Below are 27,738 nucleotides of genomic sequence, written 5' to 3' on the forward strand. Positions count from 1 at the left end.
TGAAAAGTATTTAGCATTCACTGTGCATACTAAGCGTGCAAAAGTAGAATAAAACCTTGCATACTTACAGGGGATTTTTGTTGCTTTTTCTTCAGCCCAAATTAGGCAGCTCTTGTTCATTTAGTGCATTTGAAAGGAGCTGAACTTTGAAAATTCTGAACTGTCACTCCCCATCATTTCGTTTGACAGCTGACACTTTGAGAGTGAAGAACACACAAATCATGTGAATCGAGTGAAATGCTGCTAATAAATGCTATTGTTTTTCCTGATGGAAAAGGAGCACCTGAAACAACTGTTTGCAGATCCAACGGGTTTGTTATGATGCAAAATGCATGTTTGACTGTCACCATTTTTGTTTACTACCTGCAGAGCATAAAATTGCTTAAAAAAAAAATTGCAGAAACATAAGGCCAGATTCATTAAGAAAAGAACCGTGTTTTTCTCCTCCTCACCCACCTTTACACCCCACTGTCCCATTTTAATGTGATAAACATTGAGTCTTCATTAAGGCATGAACCTGATAAATAATGTATGGTTCTTGAGATAATTACGAGATTTCTGTATTTATGGAAAACAAGAACTCTGAAAACGTGTTCATCAGCTTATACTCTGCTTGCTAAATCAGGGAACTTGTGAGAACTGGTTTTGCCATTTTGGAATTTCCTGTAAGAGGGTCCCCAATAGTTTTAGAGTCTTTATAATTTTGTTGTCTATCATTAAACTTGTGAGGCCAAAGTGTCTGTGGGTGAGTTTGAAGGACCCACCTTCTCGATACAGAAGATCTGTATGGCGTTCAGAGCTATTGACCTGACCAAACTATATAGAATGACACATTACATTTTATCACAACCTTGGTTAACATTAGTTAATATCCTTCCAGCAAGAAGATTGTTCCCACATGGTTTAGCACATGCCTTCTTATAGGGGAAGATAGAGGAATGACTAGAGAAGAAATGTGTTTTGTCTACCTCATAGTATATTATCATTCAAACACTTTTAGCTTGGAAATATTTTATAAATATTGCTATTAATCTTAATATCTTTGACTTTCTTAGTAACCTTAGTAAGATGTCTAACAGATTTAAGTTCGACCTGACCCAAATAATGAACTGAAAAAGTTATGGTATGGGATGCGATGGTTAATTTTGTGTCTCGACTTGATGGGGTACCCAGATATTTGGTACCCAGACATTGGGTGTGTCTGTGAGGATGTTTTTGGATGAGATCAACATTTGAAGCAATAGACTGAGTGAAAGCACATTATCTTCCCTATCATGGGTGGGCCTCATCTAATCAGTTGAAGGCCTGGCTAGATCAAGAAGTCTGACTTCCCTTAAGTAAGAGGAAACTCCTCCTGCCTGACTGCTTGAGTTGGGACATGGGTCTTTTTCGGCCTTTGGACTCGAACTGAAACATCAGCTCTTTTTTTTGTGTCGTGGGCCTGCAGGCTTTTGGACTAGATCATATACCATCAGCTTTCTTGGTTCTCAGGTCTTTAAACTTGGGCTGGAACTACACCCTTGGCTCTCCTCTTCTTCGGCTTCTGATGACAGTTCTTGAGATTTCTCAGTCTCCATAATCATATTAGCCAATTCCTTATAATTAATCTCTTTCTACATATGTACATCCTGTTGGTCCTGCTTCTCTGGAGAACTATGATTAATTCATGTGGCCAAAATTATGAAAAAAATATAGTAGTGTGAATAGTTCAGGAGTGGCTCATATTTCTTTTTACATAATGACTTTTAGTTTTCAATGCAAACAATAGGAAAAGGAAATTATTTTCAATATTGTTTCTTACTGATGAATTGACGGAGATAACTCACTTAACTGTCTAGACAGGAAACATACACGCATACATATGAAAGCATTAAAAAGCTCATTACCACATGGCCTTGCACAATGTTAATATCTTATGCACATATTTATGTCATATGTATACAAAGTTCAGTTGGTTGCGAAAGCGCTCAATGGAGAATCCAGTAAATCAGCCCTACAGGTATTCTACATATAATTTTCTAGTGCCTCAGTGTGGCATTAAACCTGAAAATTCTTTGGACTTTTATGGAAAAGTGACCTTTACATTCAAGGGAAGGTACATGCAGATAGTAAGTATGTAATCTCCACGGTTTTCAGAGGAAAGTAGGGAGAGTCTCAAAGCTTTTCTTGGAAAAGCCGTGGCTCTGCTTTCTGGTTACATGGTTTCGACCTCTCCTCCAGGTTTCCCTTAAATTGTGTTCAGCATTGAGTCACCATCTCTACTATTTCCTTACCTTCTCAAAACCAACAGATCAGAAGTCAATGGGTACTTTTTAAAATGCACGACTGTCCAAGGATGTGAGATTCCCAAGACAGCTGTGGCAAATAACCAGTCTTACAGATGGAAAATATCCAGAATGCTATTCCGTGGCCAGGATTTTACTGGAGTTGCCCCTTATGCCCACAAATAGGCAGTTTGCTTGGCTTGTCATTCCCTTCTGAAGGCACTTAGGAGGGGTAGAAGCCTAGAGTGAGCAGTTAAATTCCTCCATGTGAGAGTGCAAGTGAATTAAAGTTCCAGTGACACGAGTCTCAGAGGCAATTACAAAGGTTTTCAGTAGTTAAACCGAGGCAGCTTGCAAAGAGCCCGATTCCTTTGCTGACTTGATCTTTAAATCAATATGTTTCCACGGACATTATATATGATAGCATATGGAGGCTGGGAAACAAGGAACCGAGGCCTCGGAACAGTTTTAAAAGGGGAGAAAGCGAGTCTTTATATGAGGCTTCATTTTCAAGTATTATCTAGGGCAAAAGTTTTTTAAAATCTTAAATTACCTGTCACTCTCTGGCAGGGAACAGTTCCAGAGACTTGGCTTGGCTCTTACATAGTCACACCACATAATGCCAGACACCCCTGAAAGAGTACTTTGAAAGATATATTGCAAATTGTTATGCAATTCCCCACTCCTCTGGCCAGGAGAATTAAGAATTTGGGAGGGTTTTTTGTTTTTTGTTTTTGGTTTTTTTTTTTTTATGTGGGGTAGGGAAAGGAGGGTAAAGAATTGACAGGAAATTTATTTTTAAGGACACTAAAACCTGGGCAGTTTTTACTGCATAGCCAAAGGATACTGGCTCAAATAATTTGAAAAAAGGCAATGGAGAGACTGAACTAATGGCAACAGAGAATAGGTTCTGAAAAAGCCCTCTCAGTACAATTTAAATGGAGGAGGACCTCGCTGGTCTCAGATATTTTCTAATTTTGTTGGAAGGCCTGAGGAGCAAGGAGGTCAGATACAGCCATTGCTAAATGGGTGGCTGGGTGGCTGTTGTGACTCCTACATGGATCGTGCACAAAGGAAAACCAGTTAGTAGTGTCATCTGAGCTCTGACTGGAGGCAGGACACCCATTTTATGGATTGCAGTTGAGTTGATGTCTTCCTAAGCGGCCCAGGAACTTAAAAGCTTGGGCTTTGAAATGAGACACGCTGGAATTCAAATCCCAGCTCCACAGGGTGCCCTAAAAAACTGACTAAATCCTTTTGGCTCCCTTTCTTCAGCTGCTAAGTGCGTATTTTGATAGTTACCCACCTCACACTGACTGAGATTTTGGTAGAACCTGCTCAGCAGAGGTCCTGGCCTTAGCAGATGCACAGTACAGGTTAGCTAATTAGTTACATATGGAAACTAAGAAATGGAAGCGATATGATCGGGGTAAACATAATACAGAATATTTAGAGGAAAGCAGTCCTGAAAATTCAGAATTGGCTTCATGCAACTGGGACACTCTACTGCTGGTACATGGAGTTAAAAAAAAAAAAATCACCTTTATTTTTATCAACAAGACTGCAGGGGGCCACATTCTAAATGCTTCCCAACAGTGGCAGCTGAAATATTACCATACAAAAAATAGATAAATTAAACTATTGAGTATTCTTGGACAAGAGTGACTCACTGAGTGTTCCTCTAATGTGAGCATGTATTGCACTCTTTATAAACTTAAACGGAATTGATAACATGACTTGAAAATAAGACATCATGAAGACTCATTCTCCAGTGACTTTAGGTGGTGTGAACGAACCTTTTGTCAGTGAAAGAACAATATGGATGTTATTTCTCTCCTTCATTCACAAAGCCTAAAGGGGGGAAAACACCCAAATATCAGAAACATATGGTTTCAAAATTCTGAATCTGCAACATTGATGGAGTTTTATGTAAAGAGATAAAAATCTGTGCAAGGATTAAGCTGTTTGGTCATAAGCTGTTTGGGTGAACAAAGCCACTGTTGCTAAACCACTGTTGCTATTCTTAAATGGGTTGCAATGAGAACCACCTGTAAGCCAGACAGGTTTGGGGATGGTGAAAATTATCAAGGGATCCAGGTCAAAATAATGTAAATGAGATGGGTAGAGAGAAGTTGATCAGTATCAATGAGTCACAGTATGATGAAAACCTCGAGGAAGAGTGCAGAAAACAGGTGTGACTTCTTTCAGAAGCGAGGCAGGAGTATGTTTCTGAGGGATGGGAATATTAGTGGCAATCTGGGAAATTGGGATTCCTGGATCCATTCACTTTTCATATTGTTTACCCTAATTACGCTAGTCATAAAGTGGTCAGGAGACTCCACAGCTTCAGAAAACATACAGTATTGAGAAACAGAGTAGCCAAATTTGGAGGTGAAGAACTTTCTGGAACAGATACTTGGCAGTCTCTATTATTGTCTTGTTGGAGCAGGACAAGTTGGGTGTGTGTGTGATACAAATCTGTCAGCTGTTTTATACTTGCTGAGGTGAATTCCCAAACTTTATCTCATTTGACCCACATGTGATAGGCATGGTGAAAAAGGTCTAGATAGCAAAAAAACTTTCATGAGCGATGTTGTTCTAGATGAATTTGATGAGGCAGAGTGATAATAAAGATAAGTAGAGATTAAATGAATTAAATTGAATCCCTTCTGAGCATCATATTCTTAAAGCATATGGCCTCATTCTTGGCAGGCTCACATTAATACATTTTCTAGATATTTATTAAATGGTTGAAGCGCCGTGGCTATATATATGGTGGCAGCGGTAGTGGAGTGTAAGCTGAGAAGACTTCTAACCAAAGAGTTTTAGAGTAGAGAGGAAAAATGCATGTTACTCATTACCTTAAAACAAGCAAAACAAAATACTGTGCTGGTTGGATGGAGAGGGAAGGATCAAGCACATGAGGTCTATAAACAATGGTCTAATTCTGCCCCTTGGTAGCTGGATGCCATCAGGCAAGTTGTTTTATGTCTTGGGACCTCAGTCTCCACCTTTGTAAAGGAGAACCTATAAAATGTCTAAAGCACTTATCATAATACCTGGCATTAACTGCATACTCAAAAATGGTAATTATGATTATTAATCATTATAAGCTATGTGCTATGATTAGGGGCATTACAGAAGACTTGATGGGATTTTTTTTAATCTGATTTCTGAAAGACTTAGTAGTGTGGATAGTTCATTAAAATGAAGTGCAACAAATGAAAAAAAAATCTTGGACTTTGATGTTTAAAGACTTAGTTCGTTTTCCTATTTTTTGGTCAATTTTTATTGACTTTCTCTTATACGCCAGGTACTGGGTAAGTCACTTAACCTGTGTGAGCCTGTTTCTGGATCAGAAAGTTGAAATAAGGAGCATATGTATTTCTCACGGTTGCTGCTGTGAGGAAGAAATGTAACAATGTTGAGGAAAGCACTGTTGTGATCTGAAAATTGTTATTGCTATTATGATTATTACTTCAAGATGGACAGAAAGGACAGGAAAGGGCTGAGAGACCAGAATGAACTAAAGACCTGGAAGTGTAACAGCACACATAATGTTCAGGAACTGTCCAAAAGGTAGCTATCACAAGAAGGTGCAGGTATAAAGGGAAGGACTTTGATGGACTTTATGGAGGGCCTGAGTGCTGGACTTTTTTTTTTTTTTTTCTTAATTGAAGATTGTATCCTCAATTCTTGGAAACTCCTGTTTGCTTTTTTTTTTTTTTTAAAGATTTTATTTATTTATTCATGAGAGTTAGAGAGAGAGAGAGGTAGAGACACGGGCAGAGGGAGAAGCAGGCTCCATGCAGGGAGCCCGATGTGGTACTCGATCCCGATCCCAGGGACTCCAGAATCACGCCCTGAGGTGAAGGCAGGCACTAAACTGCTGAGCTACCTAAGGATCCCCTCCCCCCACTTTTTTTTTTCTTTTTTGGTCTTTATTTTGTGCCCAATGGAGAATCAATGAAGATTTTGAAGAGCAGTACGTGTTCTGGAAACACGATCCTATGCCCTATATTACAATGGTCTGGGAAAGTGCCCATTGGTACATTATTAGTGAAGAAATCATAAAATAGTTTTATCCTTAAGCACTGGTCATCATCTTTTTTCCCTTCCCTTTCCCTGGCTCTTGTCTATGGCATTCTTTGACTATCCTCTGTTAATTCTCAGCCTGAGGTATACATATTAATCTTCTATAGAAATTCAGAAATGTATTAATGCCAAAGCTTTGCTCTGCACGATTGAATTAGCATCTGGATGGTAGGACCCAGGCTATGCATTTGAAAAGTCATTACAGGTAAGTCTGATGTCCAGAAAGGATTGAAAGCTTTCTTTTGAACTTTTTCTCTACTCAATAGCTCCTTATGACTTATCGAGGAGGGTCTTGAAGTTGCACGAAATATCCATATGGTACAGTGGTCTGTTGTTAAGACTGCAGTGGAAATAACAAAAAGAGAGGAGTCTTGCCACTTGGTCATGGCTCAGGGAAACCAACACCAGGTCACTAGGCAGGATGGGGCAAATAGAAACCACAACATGTATTGGTGCCCAGGTGATGGATCCTAGTTCAAAGGCAGGAGGGTGACTGGGGATTCAGTGAGGTAGCTGAGTAATTAGCAAGAGTCCAAGGATTTCTTCTCATGTTGTACAGTAAATGTGACTCAGCTACTTCCTCAGGTCCTGCTATTTCTCTGTGTGAATTTTAACCCCTTTTTTACCAATGATTCACTGACTCTGTTCTACACCCTCGATGGAAATTCCAGGGAGAGACAGTTGGATCGGTACAGTTACTTCCTTTGTATAATCTGCCTTGGGTCAGGTGCTTTTTCTTTGGTCAAGCCAGTTGTGATTGGGTGGCAGGGTCTCCTAGCATGTGATGTGTGGAAGAATTTCTGCAGAAGGGGCCTGGGCTTCCCAGAAGGGGGCGGTTGAGTAACAGTATTTATATAGTTCACCTTTAGTGAGTACCTGTGGCACAGGTCTAAGCATTTTACATGTGTACCGACTAACTCAAGTTTCATAACTTACATAATTTACATGTTAAATTTATTTAAGAAATATACTTTATATAAATGTAAATTTATAAAAGCGTTTATAAATATTTGTAGCAAATAATCATACCAGACACTGTTCTAAGTACTGTATAATTATTGACTCATTTAATGAGAACTTATGAGGTAGTCACTCTTATGTTCTCATTTTACAGTCAGAGGCCTAGACTTAACACCTTTTCAGAGGTCCTATGGCTGAGAGTGGCAACATTGAGAGTCGAACCCTGGTATTCTGGGCACATGTTTACCTGTTGTGCTGCTTTTGGAATCTGTTTCTTTACATGGTGAGATAACCCAAGGTACTAAAAGTATATTTGACCTATTATGCATCTTATGCTGATCTGTAGAGTGGTGTGAGTGGTGTGATGATGGAGAAGGAGGTAGGTACCTGCTTCTCAGTGAACTCAAGTCTTCTGAATCTGTATCTGATGCTCTTTTCCACCATACCCCTTTCCCTTTAAAGTTCTATATTTCTGGTACTAGGTGCTCAATAAATATCTATTAAAGAAATGTGGTAGGAATGAATGAATGAATGAATATATAAAGGAATGAGATTTCACAAAAATGAAGAACAATTGTTGGAGTTTGAAGGAAGATGGAAAGAATCTTTGGCTGGGTAGAAAATCATGTGATTAAGAATACCAATGTTAAGAAAGAATATGAACTTTGCCTCCTACCTTGAGAAACTCCAATGGGATCTGACAATGTTTTTAATGATTTTGCTTCCATCTTTTTAGTTTGTAGAATTGGACCCATTTGACATCCCAGAATTTAGGAATTTGTCGCTGCTTTTCCAGCAAAACTGGTATGAGAGTCAGTCATCATTTAGTATTGTTGTGAGTCTTTTTTTTTTTTTTTAATCCAGTTTTAGATTTTTTTTTTTAAATTATTTATTTATTTATGATAGTCACACAGAGAGAGAGAGAGGCAGAGACACAGGCAGAGGGAGAAGCAGGCTCCATGCACCGGAAGCCCGACGTGGGATTCGATCCCGGGTCTCCAGGATCGCGCCCTGGGCCAAAGGCAGGCGCCAAACCGCTGCGCCACCCAGGGATCCCTTGTTGTGAGTCTTGAGCTGTAGCAACAAAAAAGAACAAGAGGAGAAAAAGTAAAATCTGAACAATTTTGCCACCCTGGGCACATAGGCATTTGATGGGGTTTTTATTTTATTCATGCATTTTATTTTTTTTAGGGAAAAAAGTAATGACCAAAAAGAAAATTCAGAGGCTCTTTTGGAACACGTTCTTCAAAGATATATTATGAAGAAAATATATTTTCAGTTATGTAGCACGGAAGTGGATAACACCATCAGTGAGAATGGGATGCATACACTGAAGAGGGAAACCAAGACCAGTGACAGCCCACTTCTGTGACCTCACTGTGGAGTGAGCAGCAGACAGAGGACAGGCAGGAACAGCTGCACATGGGCAATAAACAAGCACAAGAGACTAAGTGGAAGCTTGATGCCAGATTAAACCTGTGTGTGAAACTTATCTGTTCCTTGCAGTTAAGGGGAGACACCACCATTCAAATAGACAAGCTATGTAAGGCAGGCTGTGTGCAAACCAGAAGCAGAGTTTCCAATCAGAAAGGCTTTCATGTCCTCTCCTTTTAGGAACTTGGTTTAGACAGCTCTGTTACACGAAGTATGTTGGTTCCAATCAGTTAGAGAGGGAGAGCCTAAGACATGGTCACACGAAGTATTCTGACAATGTCACATGATGCTTGAAGATTATGCCTGAATTTTAAATGAGAGAAAGAGGACATTTCACCATCCAAGATCTGCTTCTGGTTGTTGTACATTTCTGGTGCAATCTTATGAATGCGATATATAGGGTACTAAGATACTCATGCAACAGGCTTCTGTTATAGAATTCCCTGATTCATTTATATTCTTATTCTCTTTCAATAAATCAAATTTTACTTTTAATTCCGTGAAACAGTGTCATTTTGATTCATGTACACATGTTTCTTTCAAGAAAATCAATTCATTCTGGATATCCCTTTGTTGTTATACAAAACCCTTCCCTATTGCTCTCCTTCTTCCAATTTCCTTTCTTTTCCCCACCCACTACCCAACTGTGGCCAAGATTAGAAACTATAACAAAATAGAAATATGTAATGAATTTGGTTTGTAACTGAAATTCTCAAGAGATGCATGTACTCGTGACTTTTTTTTTTTTTTTAACAAGATGGTAATAACAAAATGTACCATGAGTATAGGAAAAGACTGGAGGAATAGAAATATAGAAATCTTCTACTGGAATTTCTTGAAACCTGTCTTTAGAAATTATTTCACATAGAAAAGAGATTTATATTTGATTTTGTTTTCTATTATTCTATTTTCTACTATTTCAATAGATTGACTTATTTACATTTTATAAACACACCATGCTTATTATCAAATCATTTTTATAGTTTTCCATATTAGGGGAGGAACACTATTTTTTCTAGCCACTTCATAATCTAGGGAGTAGAAGTAGAAAGATCTACAATGATATGCTTAAGTTATAAGGAAAAAAAGGATTATTTTGGTCAATTTAGCACGTAGTGATTGTCATAGACCAGTTTCTCATATCAAGTCCCCATTCTCTGACAGATTTATTAATTGAAAACTATTATCTACAGGTAGATAAAGAATAAAAGAGATTTCCCTGGTGATGATTTATGAGTCATTTTGTAAGATGAAGCTAGTTTTAATGTTTCAGTAGTCATTTTTAGATTATCATTGAGGTGGGTGGATGTGGTGCCTCAACGTTAAGTCCCCAAATCTAGAGGTGATGTTAATGGAAGGTGGCATGAGGAAGACATTTGGATGAGTTTTGGTTATAGCAGGAGTTCTGACTCTCTTACTTTTGGAAATTTAGCGAACTTCAGAGAAGGTTACTTATTAGTAGTGCTTTGCTTATGGGACAACAGTTGAGCAGGGTTAGATCCTATTGGTAGACCTCAACATGCTTTGGTTTGGGAAAGTGTTCCTCACCACATTTTTTGTGTACTTTGGCCCTTGATTTTGGCTGAGGGTAACCACAGAATTATACAAATAGAAAATACCTTTTTGGCTCAGCCAAAAAACCTAGTCAGGTTAATAAAGAATACAATGTTAGAAGATAAATTTCATTGGTGAGTTTTGCTTTTAAATTCTCCATGGAGAGTCTAATGGTAAAACCCAGTCAAACCAACCAACCAGCCAACCAATATAAAAAGCCCCAACAACAAACAACTGTCCCTCCCCAAACCCTCAAACAAAAAAACTCAGTCTTTTAGAGAGGGAGAGGGGGAGGGGCAGAGGGAGAAGGAGAGAGAATTTTAAGCAGGCTCCAAGCCTAGAGTGGAGCCCAACATGGGGCCTGACCTCATAACCCTGAGATCATGACCTGAATCCAAATTAAGAGTGTGACTCTTAACCAACTGAGCCACCCAGGTGCCTCTCCTAGACAGCCCTTGGACTGCCACTGGGAACCAAACTGAAATGTCAGACTTTAGAGCGCTAAGATAATTTCATGGAGCTAGAAAAATCACTAAGGTTTGCCATTGACGTGGTTTTATTTATTTGTTTGAAAAGCTTGTGTGTGTGTGTGTGTGTAAAAACGGTGGTGGTGTAAGTTAACTATTTTTGAAGCTGTTGCATCTCCTAAAACTCTTGTTTATTATTGACAGGGTCAAAAGAAAATACAAGATGGATTTTTCTGCCCCATCTGGTGGCTTCAGTGCAGCAGAAATGAGAACTAAACACAGCTGTGAAGACAGAAGGCTGAGGAGCAGCATACTGTTAATGACCTGGGACAACTCTGAGCCGCTGTTGGCAGTGACTCCCTCAAATGGGGCCCCAGAAGTCCTGTGGCCTTTGGCACAGAAACAGCAGCAGCCCTTAAGGTTTTCTGAATTTTATTTGTTTTTCGTTTTTAATTTTTTAAAAAGATTTTATTTATTTATTCATGAGAGACACAAGAGAGAGGCAGAGACAGAGGCAGAGGGAGAAGCAGGCTCCCTGAGGGGAGCCCCATGCGGGACTCGATCCCAGGACCCCAGGATCATGCCCTGAGCTGAAGGCAGATGCTCAACACTGAGGGTCTGAGCCACCCAGGCACCCTAGGTTTCTGAATTTTAAATGAAGGAGAAAAGTGACTCATGAGGTTTGGCAAAATATAGGGAAAAATATGAACCTTGCTGGGGCTGGAAAGAGAGAGGAAAGGGTTAACCCCCAGTGGGAGGTTTCCACAGCCAAAGGTACCTTAATTCCTACATAGCTTTTTCTTTCTTCTCGTTAATTATTATATTTAGCAAAGTTCTCTCTGTTTCTCACATTTCCTAAATATGGCATTTACAATGACTGGCCCTTTTGATGTTCCATGAATTAAAACTTCTAAATAGGATAAATTTTTGTCTGTCTTCTTTAACTTCCTGAAAAATGATTGTCTTGGAGGTCTGAGAAAAAAATTATGTCACGAAACGGTGGCCCCTGCACCTTCCCCCTCGAATTGCCTGCTTTTCTTTCCCCTTTCTTTCTTCCTCTCTTCTTTGCTCCCTCTTTTACTTTCTCACTTCCTTCTTTCTGTCCTCTTATCCCAAAACATATAGAGCATGGAAGCATAAACTGATGCTTTATTAATGAATAGTGTTGCGATAGTGGATATAGACATCTTCAGTCATTTGCCTTTTCTTTATTCATCTTTTCAGTGTTGTTTCTTAATGTATCATTTGCATTTTTAGTTTTAGGGTTAGGCTTTTTAGTTTTTAAATATATTCAATGCTTTGCTACCAGCCTTTGACCAACATACACACTTTAGCTGCGATTCTGATGTAGCTTCAGTGCAATTTGTGATAATAATGATATGGCAAGATTCTAAATCAAGTTTAGAATCATGAAAGATGAACTTTTGTCTACTAGAGTCATAGTGTTGTCATTGTTTATTATATTGCAATCATCTCAAAATTGGAAATCCAGGTATGGCGTATGTAAATGACTGCATAAAAGTTGACCTGAGGGATCCCTGGGTGGCGCAGTGGTTTAGCGCCTGCCTTTGGCCCAGGGCGCGATCCTGGAGACCCGGGATCGAATCCCACGTCGGGCTCCCGGTGCATGGAGCCTGCTTCTCCCTCTGCCTGTGTCTCTGCCTCTCTCTCTCTCTCTCTCTCTCTCTCTCTCTGTGTGACTGTCATAAATAAATAAAAATTAAAAAAGAAAGTTGACCTGAAGGCTTCATTCTCCTTCCATGACAGACAGGATTTTTCATATGAATATTTTGAAGCACCTGGCAAAGGATGGCTTTCTCTTCGTACTGGTAGGGGAGCCAAAACATTTTGAGAATAGAGGTCCCCCCTCCTTTCCCTCTCAGTTTTGATTACATTCATCATTGTTCTCCCCTCATGATGTTCACTCTAGATAACAGATGGTTTTGCATGGTATTATCCTGGTACGTATTTTGCCTTAGTAGAACAAGATTTTCCCACATAAGAAATTATACTTCTCATATAGCAGTTTAGTTTGAGGTCTTACAAATAGATCCATTCTAGTCAATATATATGGAAAGTAGCCTGATAATGTAATGGCAAAATATTAAAATTTGTATCTTTAAGGCCATTAATGAAAAATTAAATGTATTTCTTTGACAAAATAATTTAAAAATCACTTTATTACTGCAGGCTACATACTTTTTTTTTTGTTCTCATAATAATTCCATGAGTTTTCACTGTTCATGTTGCTTTGGTAGCCCCGTAGCCCCGCGTATTTCCTTGTTTTATGCCTAAAACTAAATTAATTACTTTGTTTAATTTCATGGACATGCCAAGCTGCAGTTATGAATAGCTACTAACACCTAGTGTTTACACAGAGAGCATGGGATGTGACAATAAATATCTACCCAATTACCAAACAACTGAGGGCAATATTGTTTCCAGGTGAGCTGGACAAATTGTAACTTTACTATTTTTAATAGGAAATAAAATCATTGCAAAGTCAGCACTGAGGTTTTGTTAAAAATCCAATGGTGCTACAGTGTCAAATTAAAACTTTATTAAGAAACAAGTTTGCAAATACAATATTATATAAGGCAGGGTTTTTTGTTTTTGTTTTTAAAGCCAAAGACTCTTAGGGAAAATAGAGACACCCCTTGAACAACCATCCTACCAGTGCTTTGAGAATATTTTGACAGACCTTCATGAGGTGAAGAGAAGTCAGTGTGGGTGGGCAGTTCAGCCATGAACTTTACAACACATCTGCCTAGAAAAAGAGATGAGGGTGTTTGCCAAATACAAAATAACAGTGACAACAATGACCAATTTTTGTATCAATGCTCTAGACTTTGCAAGTTTCATATTTTTATACAAATTGTTTTATTTCACCCATAAGCAATTTAATGGAGAAAGTGGTAGAATCAGTATTTCTCTAAATGATCCTCATTTTACAAAGGAGAGAATCAATGCTGAGCCAGAATTAGGAGTGTGGTGAGGGGGAAGATTGGGTTGCGGGTGAGAGGGCGTTAAAACTGAAATTAAGTGGGTCCTGTCCTTCTAAAGAACCTTCATGTAGTGGAAGTGCCTCTGTTCCCATCCAGGTGAGGAGGGAGCCACAGGGCTTGAGGGTTGTCCTCCCCATTGGGCACTTAGCTCCAAGCCTAAATTATTTATTTATTTATTTATTTATTTATTTATTTATTTATTTATTTATTATTTAAATTTTATTTTTTAAATTTGAGTTCAATTTGCCAACATATAGCATAACACCCAGTGCTCATCCCATCAAGTGCCCCCCTCAGGGCCCGTCACCCAGTCACCCCCACCCCCCACCCACCTCCCTTTCCACCATCCCTTATTCTTTTCCCAGAGTTAGGAGTCTCTCATGTTCTGTCTCCCTTTCTGGTATTTCCCACTCATTTTTTTCTCCTTTCCCCTTTATTCCCTTTCACTATTTTTATATTCCCCAAATAAATGAGACCATATAATGTTTGTTCTTCTCCGATTGACTTATTTCACTCAGCATAATACCCTCCAGTTCCATCCACATCAAAACAAATAGTATTTGTCGTTTCTAATGGCCGAGGCATATTCCATTGTATACATAAACCCCATTTTTTTTATCCGTTCATCTTTTGAGGGACACCGAGGCTCCTTCCACAGTTTGGCTATTGTGGACACTGTTGCTAGAAACATCAGGGTGCAGGTGTCCGGGTGTTTCACTGCATCTGTATCTTTGGGGTAAATCCCCAACAGTGCAATTGCTGGGTCATAGGGCAGGTCAATTTTTAACTCTTTGAGGAACTTCCACACAGTTTTCCAGAGTGGCTGCACCAGTTCACATTCCCACCAACAGTGCAAGAGGGTTCCCCTTTCTCCGCATCCTCTCCAACATTTGTGGTTTCCTGCCTTGTTAATTTTCCCCATTCTCACTGGTGTGAGGTGGGATCTCATTGTGGTTTTGATTTGTATTTCCCTGATGGCAAGTGATACAGAGCATTCTCTCATGTGCATGTTGGCCATGTCCATGTCTTCCTCTGTGAGATTTCTCTTCATGTCTTTTGCCCATTTCATGATTGGATTGTTTGTTTCTTTGGTGTTGAGTTTAATAAGTTATTTATAGATCTTGGAAACTAGCCCTTTATCTGATATGTCATTTGCAAATATCTTCTCCCATACTGCAGGTTGTCTTTTAGTTTTGTTGACTGTATCCTTTGCTGTGCAAAAGCTTCTTATCTTGATGAAGTCCCAATAGTTCATTTTTGCTTTTGTTTCTTTTGCCTTTGTGGATGTATCTTGCAAGAAGTTACTGTGGCCAAGTTCAAAAAGGGTGTTGCCTGTGTTCTCCTCCAGGATTTTGATGGAATCTTGTCTCATATTTAGGTCTTTCATCCATTTTGAGTTTCTCTTTGTGTCTGGTGCAAGAGAGTGGTCCAGTTTCATTCTTCTGCATGTGGATGTCCAATTTTCCCAGCACCATTTATCGAAGAGACTGTCTTTTATCCAGTGGATAGTCTTTCCTCCTTTATCGAATATTAGTTGACCATAAAGTTGAGGGTCCACTTCTGGGTTCTCTATTCTGTTCCATTGATCTATGTGTCTGTTTTTGTGCCAGTACCACACTGTCTTGATGACCACAGTCCAAGCCTAAATTTAATCCTCAATTATAGCTGGTCTTTTCTTAGCCTCTATTCCAGCATTCTGTCCTGTCAGAAGAAGGAAAGTGTATGCATACCTATCTGCTTGGGTCTTTTGGTTAATCCTTCACAGTTGGGGAGGATTTCCACCTGCCATTCAGCCTGTCCCCACACCTTACTCCACCCTCACAGGACCTCATGTCTTACTTACCTTCCCATTTGGCTTCTGTTCTAGTAAATTCTTGGTTAGCTGCTAACCATAAATGGCTCTGGTTGTTTGTAGTCACTTTCTCTTCTGGTCCCACTTTGAGTTTTGTCTGAACACACACACACACACACACACACACACACACACACAAAGAAAAAAGAAAAAGAAAAGAAAAAGAAAAAAAGCTAGGGATCTGGTAACTGTTTCTGCTGAGATTTTAGACCTTTCAGAGGGGGCTTGGTTTCTGAAGACTTTTCCCAGAGTTGCCTACTCATTCCTTCGCTACATCCATATTTCTAAAACTTGGGGCTATTAGTGAGGTATTCGTTGACTTACCTTCCTTTTCTGGTATCACCTCCAGGATGCTCAGGTGGGTTGGGAGTGCCACTAACCTCACTGGAAAACTTTGGCTTTTCATTCTGCCTTCTATTCAAGTGTTTTTGGTGAGAGATATATTCCTTTTAAGTTTGGTTGCTGCTCGTAATCCCTCCTCTTTTAAACTGTAATTTGTTATTAGAGAAAACAACTCTGATTTCACTGTTAATTTTACTTAAAAATCCTCTCCAATCTTTTTTTCAGTTTAATTACTAAAATACTAAGTATGTAGTTATGCTGTTTGTATATCAGAATGTAATTTTGTATGAATTTTGTCCTTGCCTGAGATGACTTTTGATGACTGCCTGTCTTGGGCAACTGGCTAACCGTTTTTAGACTGATTTATAAGCCTGTATTTCATTTAGCCCCTCATGGCATTTATGCTATTAATCATTTCCTCTGTGTAACTCTATTCTTTGGTTCCTACTAAACTTTTCTGAGCCAATTTCAATCTTTCATATTTTCCTGGCTTGGTTTCTTCATGAAGATTTCTTCCTTTGCTCTTTAAAAACTGGGTTCCAGGGATGCCTGGGGGGGCTCAGTGGTTGACTGTCTGCCTTTGGCTCAGAGCATGATCCCGGGGTCCTGGGATTGAGTCCTACATTGGGCTCCCTGCATGGAGCCTGCTTCTCCCTCTGCCTGTGTCTCTGCCTCTCTCTCTCTCATGAATAAATAAATACAATAAAAAATAAAAATAAAAACAGGGTTTCAGGGGCGCCTGGGTGGCTCCATCAGTTAAGCATCTGCCTTAGGCTCAGTTCATGATCCTGGAGTCTTGGGATGGAGCCCTGAGTTGAGTTTTCTGTTCAGCAGGGAGTCTGTCCCTCTCCCTCTGACCCTCCCCCTGCTCTTGCAGTCTCTCTCTTGCTCACTCTCTCTCAAATAAATTAATAAAATCTTAAAAAAAAAAAACTATACACACAGCAACAAAAAAACTGTGTGTTCCATGGAAGTTGGTCCCCAACTCTTTGGCCATTTCAGAGAATATTCTTTACTGCCATGATCTTACATAATACATACAGAAATAGAAAAAGAACAGGAGATGAGGAAAAAATTAGTTGTTCTTGTGGGGTCATGTTGAGTTTAAGGTAGCTATGAAATTCCTGAATGAAAAGAGAGTGTACCACAGGCACTTAGATATATGAGTCAGGATTAAGTGAGACATCTATGCTACAAGTGTAGATATAGAAATACCCTAGAGACAGTTGAACATCAAATCTTACATTCTTATTATGTTGGAAAACCCCAGTCTTTGGCCAGATGTCTCTTTATTTCCACACTACTACACTCACACAGAACACATCACTTCTGACACTTGCTTCTGCTTACCAACTGTGTGGAGGTTTCTACCCAACATCAAACACTGGAGACCATCTCAAAGCACTGGGCTAACATCACTCTGTCAGGCACACTGTTTCTACAAAGGTTGGCAAGCAGAAGGGATAAAGCTTAAAAATTATTTTACTGAATAAGATGAGGGACAGATATTCTGTAAGGAACCACCCCAGCCTATAAAAGCTTCTTTTATAAAAGCCTTACAAAGAGGAGTTCTCTCATTTGTATTTCTGTTGGCTATTGGGGAGCAAATTGTATTTAAATAGAGAACAAGGGATCGCTGACATCTTGAACAGAGTCAAGTTTCTGGTGATCCATCCAAGAGCCAGCAAGTTTTCCCCCTTTTGCAATAGATTGGAACAAGAAAGGTAACAACTAAGGTAGGAAGAAGCGGTAAGTAAAGGGTATATGGGTCCAGTCCAGTCATTGTGGGAAAGCTGCCTCCTCCAGATGTTGGCTGCTTCAATTCCTGGAAATCTTTGTTCTCGGGTCACAGTTGACGTGCAAGTCCAGTCAGGGTTTGGTGCTTTCTTTAGACATGTTACATGGGTCCAAGAACCTATTCCTTGGAGTTTGGTGGCACAAAGTTTTGTTCCTTTATAATGAAGCTGAAAAGCATATTTCTGGAGATGATCTCTTCCAATAGATGAAATCTCCAGCCTGCAAGGTGTGATGTTTAAGATCTTCTTCTCCCCAGAACACCCTGAAGAAAGCTCATTCTCCTAAAGCATGGTTATTTTCAATAGAAAAAATTAGGCCTTTCCAATATTGAAGCATATTCCCCTTTACCAGATGAAGATCAGAAGGAGCAGGAGCCAAACGTGTTGGGGTCTCATAGTTAACTCAGAGGTTGGGTTTATGGGTTCCAAACGGGTTCGATTTGAGATTTAGAACTAACAGCAGTGCTTTTGGCTAGGGTATTTAAAGTGTCTCTAGAAACTTTGCCAATTGCGTTTTAATAATACTGTTAGTATATTCAACCATCCCTGAAGATTGAGAATGAAAGTGTTGTAAAACTGACCAAATGGCACAGACCTATTGAAGCACTTGACTTGTAAAGTGAATTCCTGGTCACTGGGAAGTTTGAGGGCGGTTCCTCAGGATGGGATGATATTTTAAAACATAGGAACCATTCCTAAGACATGTTTATAATCCTCGAGATGGGGGAAGCTGTATAAAATCCATTTGCCAAAACTTGAGAAGTGTCATGTGTCTAGGAGTAACGTGGATAGGTTGTCTTGAATTGTATTTTGGGAAGAGGGACAAGCATAGTAGATACCCTTTGCAGCCTTGCTAATATTTCTCCACCAGTATTGGTTCATAAAGGTTATTATTTTATCAGTGGGCCAACAGTTCAATGCATGTACATAGTCAGAAATGTGAATTTCAGTCCCTGGCAGGACTGGATTATTATTTGGTCCAAGTCAGAGATTCTTTTTATTTAAAATTTTTTTTTGATTTTTATTTTTAAAAAAGATTTTATTTATTTATTTTTTCCTGAGAGACACACAGAGAGAGGCAGAGACACAGGCAAAGGGAGAAGCAGGCTCCCTGTGGGGAGCCCGAGGTGGAACTCAATCCCAGGACCCTGGGATCACACCTTGAGCCAAAGGCAGACACGCAACTGTTGAGCCACCTGGGTGTCCCTAGAGATTCTTTTTAAATTGAACCAACAATTCTTACATTTCTATTTTTTTTTTAAATTTTTCAGGAGCTATTATTGAGAATATCTAGTCAATTTTTTTCAGATTATCCTTTGGGGATATACCCTTTTGGACCATGACAGGCATTTTGTTGTTGGTCCCTTGAGAGCAGTGTTCTTTGAGAAGTATTGGTGAGGTGGTTTCCTTTAGCCTTCATTCCAAGATGCAAAGTCCAGGGACTTTGATAATGGCCAAAGTGGCTGGCAAGAGCATGGCATCTAATAATTCCTGGACATAAGATCATTTTTAATTTTGACCCTGCTGGAAGTGAGGGTCAGCTTGTTGTTTTCATAGCATTCCAAAGTCATGAGCTACTACAGTACACCTCTACTGCCAATCTAGATGTTTTCATTTTTTTCCCCTTGGCTAAAATACAGGTCCAAGCCAAAGTGTACAATTCAGTCTGTGGGACGGGGGTAGCCCAGAGCCAAGATGCCACCTCAAGGACTTCAAGAGAAGTTACGATAGCATGCCCATCATAATCTTTGCCATTTCCCCTTTGAAATTAAGAACTATTGGTTAACCATGAATAGTTAGTGTTGTTCAAAGGAGTTTCTTATAAGTCATCATGGGGCTGGGGGAGTGAGGTCAGAAGATGACCTGTCGAGGTCACACAGTCATGAGGAGTATCATCCTCAGGGGAGGGAAGAGGGGTGGCGGGGTTAGGATTATGTGCAAGGATTATGTAAGGAGTGCTTAGCAATAGAGGATGGGCCAGAAGGTGTTGAGTGTGCTGAGCAGTCCAGAGGGAAAGGACAGAGGGAAGGTGACGTTCAAGGACTAGGAGACTTATCAAGCTTTCTTTTAGGGCTTTAAAGTCTAAGTCATCCCATTTCTCCCAAATAATAGAGTCAGGCTTGTTGGTTTTAAATAAAACATATAAGGGTTGGGCCATGAAAGAGGAATTTGGAATCCAGTTTTAACAGTAGCCAGTTAGCCCAAGAAAAACTTCTAATTGGTTCTTAGTTTGGGGTTGGGGAAAGTTCAGATTGCCTATTTTGGATCTATATGTGACTTTTTTTCTGAAATCACATACCTCAAATGCCCAACCAGAGTTGGAAGGAACTGCAATTGTCTTCGGAAATTTTGTGTTCCTTTAAGTCTAAAAGTCTTGTCCTGTGAATGCTGTCACCTGGAGAAGAGGCCTATGAAGGGAAGGAGGAAAGAAAAATCTGTAATAAGGTAACTTTGTATCCTCTACACCTGCCTTTAAGGTTTGGGAGAAGCAGGAAGGACTTTTGGTAAAAACCCCCAGGGCAGGACTCTCCAGATGTATTGTTTTCCTTCCCAAGTAAAGGCAGAGAGATATCGACCGGCCTTGTCCACAGGGATGTTAGAGAAAGTGCCACATAAGTCCATCACAGTGGAAAATGTGCTTGCAGTGGGGGTGGAGGCTAACAAAACATGGGGATTAGGAACTACAGGGTGTCAAATGATAATAATATTGTTTACGGCTTGGAGATCCTGAACAAATCTCCATCTGTGGCCCCTGGATTTCCTCCCAGGCAAAAGAGGATTGTTCTAAGGACTAATATAGGGGACAGGGAGGCCCCGAGCCTTATAGTCTTCTATGATGAGCTTGATGCCTCAAAGGGCCTCTTTATGTATAGAGTATTGATTCTGGGGAAATGTTTTGAGGGATCTACCTGGAGTTATTATTTTTTTAAAAATTTTTAAAGATTTTATTTATTTATTCATGAGAGACACAGAGAGAGAGAGAGAGAGAGAGAGAGAGAGAGAAAGAGAGAGAGAGAGAGAGAGAGAGAGAGAGAGAGACAGGCAGAGGAAGAAGCAGGCTCCACGCAAGAAGCCCGACATGAGACTCAATTCCGGGTCTCCAGGATCAGGCCATGGGCCGAAGGTGGCACTAAACCTCTGAGCCACCCGGGCTGCCCCTACTTGGAGTTTTTCAAAAGATTTATTTATTTATTTGAGAGAGAAAGAGAGAGTGCATGTGGTACAAGGGAGGGAAGGGGCAGAGGGAGATAATCTTCAAGCTGACTCCCCACTGCTTGAAGTCCATTGCAGGACTCAATCCCATGACATAGGAGATGATGACCTGAGCAGAAACACAGAGTCAAATGCTTAACCGAGTCCCCCAGGTGCCCCACGACTTGAATTTTTACATAAAAAATAAAACTGTGCTATGGATTCTATCAATTATCCATTAAAAATATTACCCCAAAATATGTGGGGGCCAATCCAATAAGGACAAATATTTAGTGTCTTTAAAATTAGCTCTGCTGCCATCAGAAATAAAACAAATAGAAGATGTTGAAGGATTGTTTGTTTCAGCTGATTGGCTATTTTGGTTGCTGCTATAAATTCTAGAATGATCTCCTCCTTTCAGGGAAAGAAATTACAACATGATATTTCCTAAGAAATCTCAGCCCGATGAATAAACTAGGGTTGAGAAACTGAGGAGAACCATTTTAGTACTCTAAGGCAGGGCTGTGTATCACAGTAGGGTTGAGCACCAAGAGTTTAGCCCTGTGTTAAGATTCATTCCCAGTCTGGAGAGTTGTTTCTCCAAGCCGGTTAAGAGGAAGGGCTGGGAAGAACCTTCTGAAGTTCTTCAGAGTCTTATAATTGTGGGTTAGGAGAGCTTTGGGAAGCCAGGTTGGAGAGTGGGAGGTGCCTGAGTTTATGTTTGTAACAGTCCTTGTTCCAGTATCCAGCTTTTGGTAATAATGAAAAGATGGGGAAAGGGAGTTAACTTTTTTTTATATATAAATTTATTTTTTTATTGGTGTTCAATTTGCCAACAAATAGAATAACACCCAGTGCTCATCCCGTCAGTGCCCACCTCAGTGCCCGTCACCCAGTCACCCCCACCCCCTGCCCACCTCCCCTTCTACCACCCCTAGTTCGTTTCCCAGAGTTAGGAGTATTTCATGTTCTGTTTCCCGGGAAAGGGAGTTAGCTTTGCTTGGAAGTTTCCAATGAAAGATTTTAGTGGTCTACCTTTTAGTTGAATCTTCTAGGGGGTGGATGAGTTGATTGCTAAATTAAAATTGGATAGACATGGTTACCCATTCTATCCTGGTCCTTTTTTTTTTTTTTTTTAATTGTCTCTAAGCCCAGCATGGAGACCAGTGTGGTGCTTGAACTCACCACCCTGAGATCAAGAGCTGAGATCCAGAGTCAGACGCTTAACCAACTAAGCCACCCAGGTGCTCAACTATGTTGGTCTTTTTAATTAGAGGGGAAAGATTCTGGTTTAGCCCACTAATGAGCAAAAAGTTGAAAGATGAGTGGATTCAACATCTACAGGAAGACTAAAATTTTACTTAAAAACAATTTGGGACTGGCTGTATTCATGTACTAACTTGCTGGGTACAGGCCTGAATCTTATTCCAATCAGTAGGTTTTGGGAAAGCCCTAGGGATTGCCAGGTGAAGTCAGTTAGTGATCGCTGATCCTGAACATATGGCAAGGCAAGGAGCTGGTCTTTTATTTGCAGCTCAGAGATTTTTCAGGATCATCCCTATTAGCTGTTCCCATCCAGTATTGGGCTTGGCCACTGACAATGAGACTAAGAACTAGTGGGTACAAATCTGAGAAACCTGGTTGATAAGTCTGTACTAAATTAAATTTCTTGGCAAATCTGTGAGGATCTTCAGTAATGCTAGGAAAATCTTTGAGTGTAGCTCACAGTTTGGCCTTCCTCCAGAGGACATAGGAAGTTAGGGGGTTAGCAGGATCCTCAAAGGGTCGAATTTTAAAGGGGCAGGTTCTAATGGGTTTGGGTGAGAAGGAAGTAGAGAAGTTTGGAGAAAAATTGGAAATGAACTAGAGGGTTGGAATGAAGATGTGAAAGGTACAAAGGAGGTGCATTAAGGGAAGAGATCAATGGGGGACTCAGAGGTGGGGGGGGGCTTCTTTTTTAAAAATTTTTTTCCAGTTGTGTATTTTCCTTGGTCAATTTAGAAATAGCATTTTGCAAAGAGGTGACTTTAGAGTCCTGAATATGCTTGGAAGCCTCAAGATACCAATTGAAATAGGCATCCCATTCAGTGTGTTTTATTTCAGGGCGGCAGTCTTCTAATTTGGTTCTAAACAGGCAAGTTTAGGGAGATTTAAAGTTCCCTATAGTGGTTCGAAATTACTTTTGGTTAAGTTGGTCTAATGAGTTAAAAATGCACATGAAGAGGGACCATACTTTTTAAACATAAAAATGGGTGGGGTTCCCAGAGAACTCTCCTGAGAGAATTTGGCAGATTGGGATCCCCAATCTGCCCCAGAACAGAGGCTCAAAAAACCTAAATGAGTACTCATCAGGAAAGACAAAGCCTTTTTCTTTTTAAAAGATTTTATTTATTTATTTGAAAGAGAGCTCCCACACAAGCAGAGGGAGAATCCGACTCTCTGGAGCAGGGAGCCCAATCAGGGCTTGATCCCAGGACCCTGAGATCATGACCTGAGCCAACACCAAGAGTTGGGGAGCTTAACCAGGCTGAGCCATCCAGGTGCCCCAGGAAAGACAAAGCCTTTAAATGGATCCCAAATAAAGCTGGAGAGCTCAACCAAAAGGAAGGAGCTCAGGTCTGAGAGGAGACTTACAGAACTAAAAGGAAAAAGACTCATGGAAGCTGAGAGTGCAAAGGGCTCAAGTGGGTGCCTCACGTGGTTCTGTGGGGTTCATTGGTTCCTCAGTGGCTCATCTCTTCCCGAGCCTCACATTTGGTCACCCTGTATTGTCGAACTTAAAAAAAGGAGTCAGTTATTTTACCAGCCAAATGAGTTTATTTAGGACTAACAGAGGAATTCTAATTTAGGACAAGCAAACACTGGAGAGTCGCAGGTGAGTCCAGAGAGCAGAAGAGAGGGGGCAAGGAGAACATCTTCCTTTCTCCTGCTGGGATATGTACAGTGAGCTGCTTCTGTCAGAGAATGCCTCGGATGCTTTGTGTGGGGAGTGGTCCTGTGTGGCTTTTCTCCCTTCAGAGGTTCCAACTCCATTTAAAATGATGTTTCCTTTATTTTCACATGGGAGGGGGGGGAAAGATGCTCCTAGTAGTCCTGTAACTTAGGAAATTAAAGAGCTTCAGGAACCCCGCCACCGGGGGGCAGAGACCAATATATATTTTCTCATATCTCGTATTTATCTACTCCATACATTTAAGGTCTGAGCTCTAGGACTATAACCCATATTACTATGCACTCACCTGGAGGTCCCAGAGAAAAGGGAATATTCACATGTTTCAGCATGTCCCAAACTTTGTTAATTTTTCCTCACTCTTTTGCTCTCTTTATTTTTTTCTATATTTCCATTTTTCTGTTTAGTAAGTCAGAATGCCCCAAGACCTCTGACCTAAATTTCCTGGGAGTCATGCTATACTTCTTTCCCTTCCTCATCATCTATACTCAAGCGTGATGGATTCTATCCACCGTATAATATCAGGTTTAATCCACCCATTTCTGTTTTGTTTATAGTACTTCCAGCTGCAAGGAGTAACAAATCTGACTAAATGCCGTCTAAACATCAAGGATTTAGGAATTTCACTTGAAGATTCTAGAGTTAAGCTACTTTGAGCTGTAGTTCAGCAGTTCAGAGCTGTCAGAACTCTAGAAAGGCTTTTCTGAGACTTTCGGGGGTCTTCTCCCAGAGCTGCATGCAACAATGCAGCAATAAGCAATACTCGTCCACGTTAAAAATATCCAGAAGCCAAAAGGCAAGGTGGTTCTTTCTTGCAGTGCTCAATATTTTTATGAGGGTAAAAAATCTCTTCCAGGAATACCTTGCCAGCTTCCACCGGCCCAACCCAACACAACATACCCTGTTTGTCTGTCTCTACTAGCATGAGTTCCCTTGCACGGGGTGGGAACACGGCTGCTGAGTGTCGGTTATCTTTTTCATCTTCCTCCCATTTTCTCTACTCTTGATGGAGTTAGGGTTTGTATCATGTCTGGCATGGGCTGTTTCATGGACTCCTGAATTATCTCCTTGTTGCCCATGTCACTAGCACCATGTCTCCTGGAGTGAGCTTTCTAAAATGTATTGTAAACATTAAAAAAAAATTATTTCACTTGCCATTCTGGCATTTTTCATAGTTGATGCAAAAAAGGTTTGAATAAATTGGGACTACACTAATTTATTAGAATCTGTTTAAAAATTATCCATAGGAATAACAAGCTAGAACTTTGGAGACTCAGAAGGATGATGGAGGAAATATTGCCTGGAAAAGCATTTCTTTTCTTTGGTCAGTAAAAAAAGTATAGGTCTACATTTTGGGCATTGGTGGAGTGACCTCTCAAATTGTTGGGCGTAAATCTAGTGACTATTTTACAAGCATGTAATATGGACACCCATATATGGTTTATGTTATGGGTACTTCTGATGAGCTGAAACGTCTCATTTTAATAAAATTACAAATTCTCAGAGGAATTTATGCTTTACAGGAACATTGATACTTTCATTAAAAAGAATCTCTTGTAATGTAATAAGTTCAGATTTAAGGAAAATTGCTTTCTGAAATCAAGAACATCTAGAATATATTTTTAATAGAAGTTCAATAAAATATAGAAATATGACCTAGCATGCTCTATGCAAATAAAGAAGCTTTCAAAATAACATTTTTTGTCTGGGAGTCTTTTGGAAAAATTATGGTATCCTTACTTTTGGTCTTTTTATATCATAAAGAGGTCATTTCAGTATCAGTTTATTTAAATAAAATAATTATTGAATTATCACTTTATGTACAGAGACTAAAAGTGATGTTAATGGCTGTTTTAGGTAGTTTTGCCATAAACCTCTTTGCTGCAAGCATTTTTGCTATGAATGTTTTTGCTGTATAATTAATTAATTGACTGTGAGACAATTTTGCCTTAAACAATAAAATAAGGAAAACAAAACAGGGACATTAGAAAGGACATAATGAAACATGGAAAAATGATAAAATTAATTGTTGATTTCTTCCTTTACTAAGAGAAGTTATCAATTTTCCAAATATGAGCATGCCTATCTGTAACTGAGCTTTGTATTGCATCGTGAGTCTTTTACACTGTTGTTCATTCTTGGCACAGTGTCCCATGTCCACTGATAGGCACTTCAAAGTTGTGCGGGAAACACACTAATGCTGTCCTGCATTTGGAACTGAGCTCTCTTATTCTACTGCTATGCTCTCACTCTCTAGTGTAGCACAGCAGTCTGGCTTTACACAGTCTGATTTCACACTTCTAGTTATCATTGACGTTTCCATCAAGTCGATATAGGTAGCTGTTGTCTACCATTTTAAGACCATTGAATCTAGTTGTCACAGTACAGACAATTATGGGGCTACCTAAGATTTATATAATATAAAGATGGGAGCTTTTCCAATGGAGTAATGAAACTAAAGTGATCATTTAGTTACGGAGTGAAAGTGTATGTGGCAAAAGTGCTTGTGACAAAGATGCCTACCGTAAAGATGGCTTACAGCAAAAATACTGAACCCCCGTTGATGGTGTAGTTACAGTATTGATGCTTGGCTGATGATAGGTTGGTATGAAGATACGTGACTCTACCTATATACAGCATTAATAGAAAATAACAATTCTGTGTGGAAATGGAATTGTAACGTCCAAATTGTTTTATATCTCGTTTTCTTTCATCCAGAATGTATCCTAGACATTAGAATACATTTTCTACCATATCATAGAATATGTTGATTGTTTGCAAGAAACTTTTTAGTTGTGTTTTTAATTTCAAAATTAATATTCCTTCCTAAAGCAGCTCCACTGACCTATGCAAGGACTAAGAGTAGAGAGTAACTATGTTGGGCTTTTAAATCTATTTGATAGTACTAATAGTATATAATTTATGTTATAAATCCATCCAATATGGAAAGGGGGCAAGTGTGAGCCGTTTTGTTAAATGCCTTCGTAAGTCTGTGCAAATAGAGGTTGGATAAACCTTTAAAGAAATTTTTTATTAACATTTCAAATGCATTTAAATATTGAAAATCTTTCATTTGTATCCTTTAATTAGAAATATTTTGGGGCACCTGGGTGGCTCAGTCAGTTGAATGATCAACTCTTGATTTTGGCTCAGGTCATGATCTGAGGGCCCTGGAACTGAGCCCCATTTTGGGCTCTGTGCTCAGAGGTGAGTCTGCTTGAGGATTCTCTCCTTCTCCCTCTGCCCCCCACCCCTGCCACACAGTCATTCTTTCTCTCTCTCAAATAAATAATTCTTTTTTTTTAAAGATTTTATTTATTTATTCATTCATGAGAGACATACAGAGAGAGAGGAAGAGACACAGGCAGAGGGAGAAACAGGCTCCATGCAGGGAGCCCAACGTGGGACTCTATCCAGGGTCCCCAGGATCACGCCCTGGGCTGAAGGTGGTGCTAAACCACTGAGCTACCTGGGCTGCCCTCAAATAAATAATTCTTAAAAAAAAAAAGAAGAAATATTTTTGTAAGTTGAATTTCCCAATTTACATTATTATCCTAGGAATTATTCTTGTTTTCGAGGACGAAATGTCCATCTAAAAAAACCTAAAATCATAAATGAATTTAAGAATAAAGCTCGTGAACAAAAATGGAATTTGTTCTTGTTTTTCAGACAAGGGCCTGGAGAAGAAGGTGGGTCACGTAGTTCCCCAGCTTCCCTTTCCTTCTCATCCCGTGATTCTGGTGGCACCTGAGGATGGTCTGAAGCTCCTAGAAGAGGCTAAGCGGGACACAGCCTCTGTCTCAAATGCAGCATTGTCCAATTTGAAA

This window comes from Vulpes lagopus, chromosome 2 (genome assembly GCF_018345385.1).
Source record: "Vulpes lagopus strain Blue_001 chromosome 2, ASM1834538v1, whole genome shotgun sequence".
Classification (NCBI taxonomy): Eukaryota; Metazoa; Chordata; class Mammalia; order Carnivora; family Canidae; genus Vulpes; species Vulpes lagopus.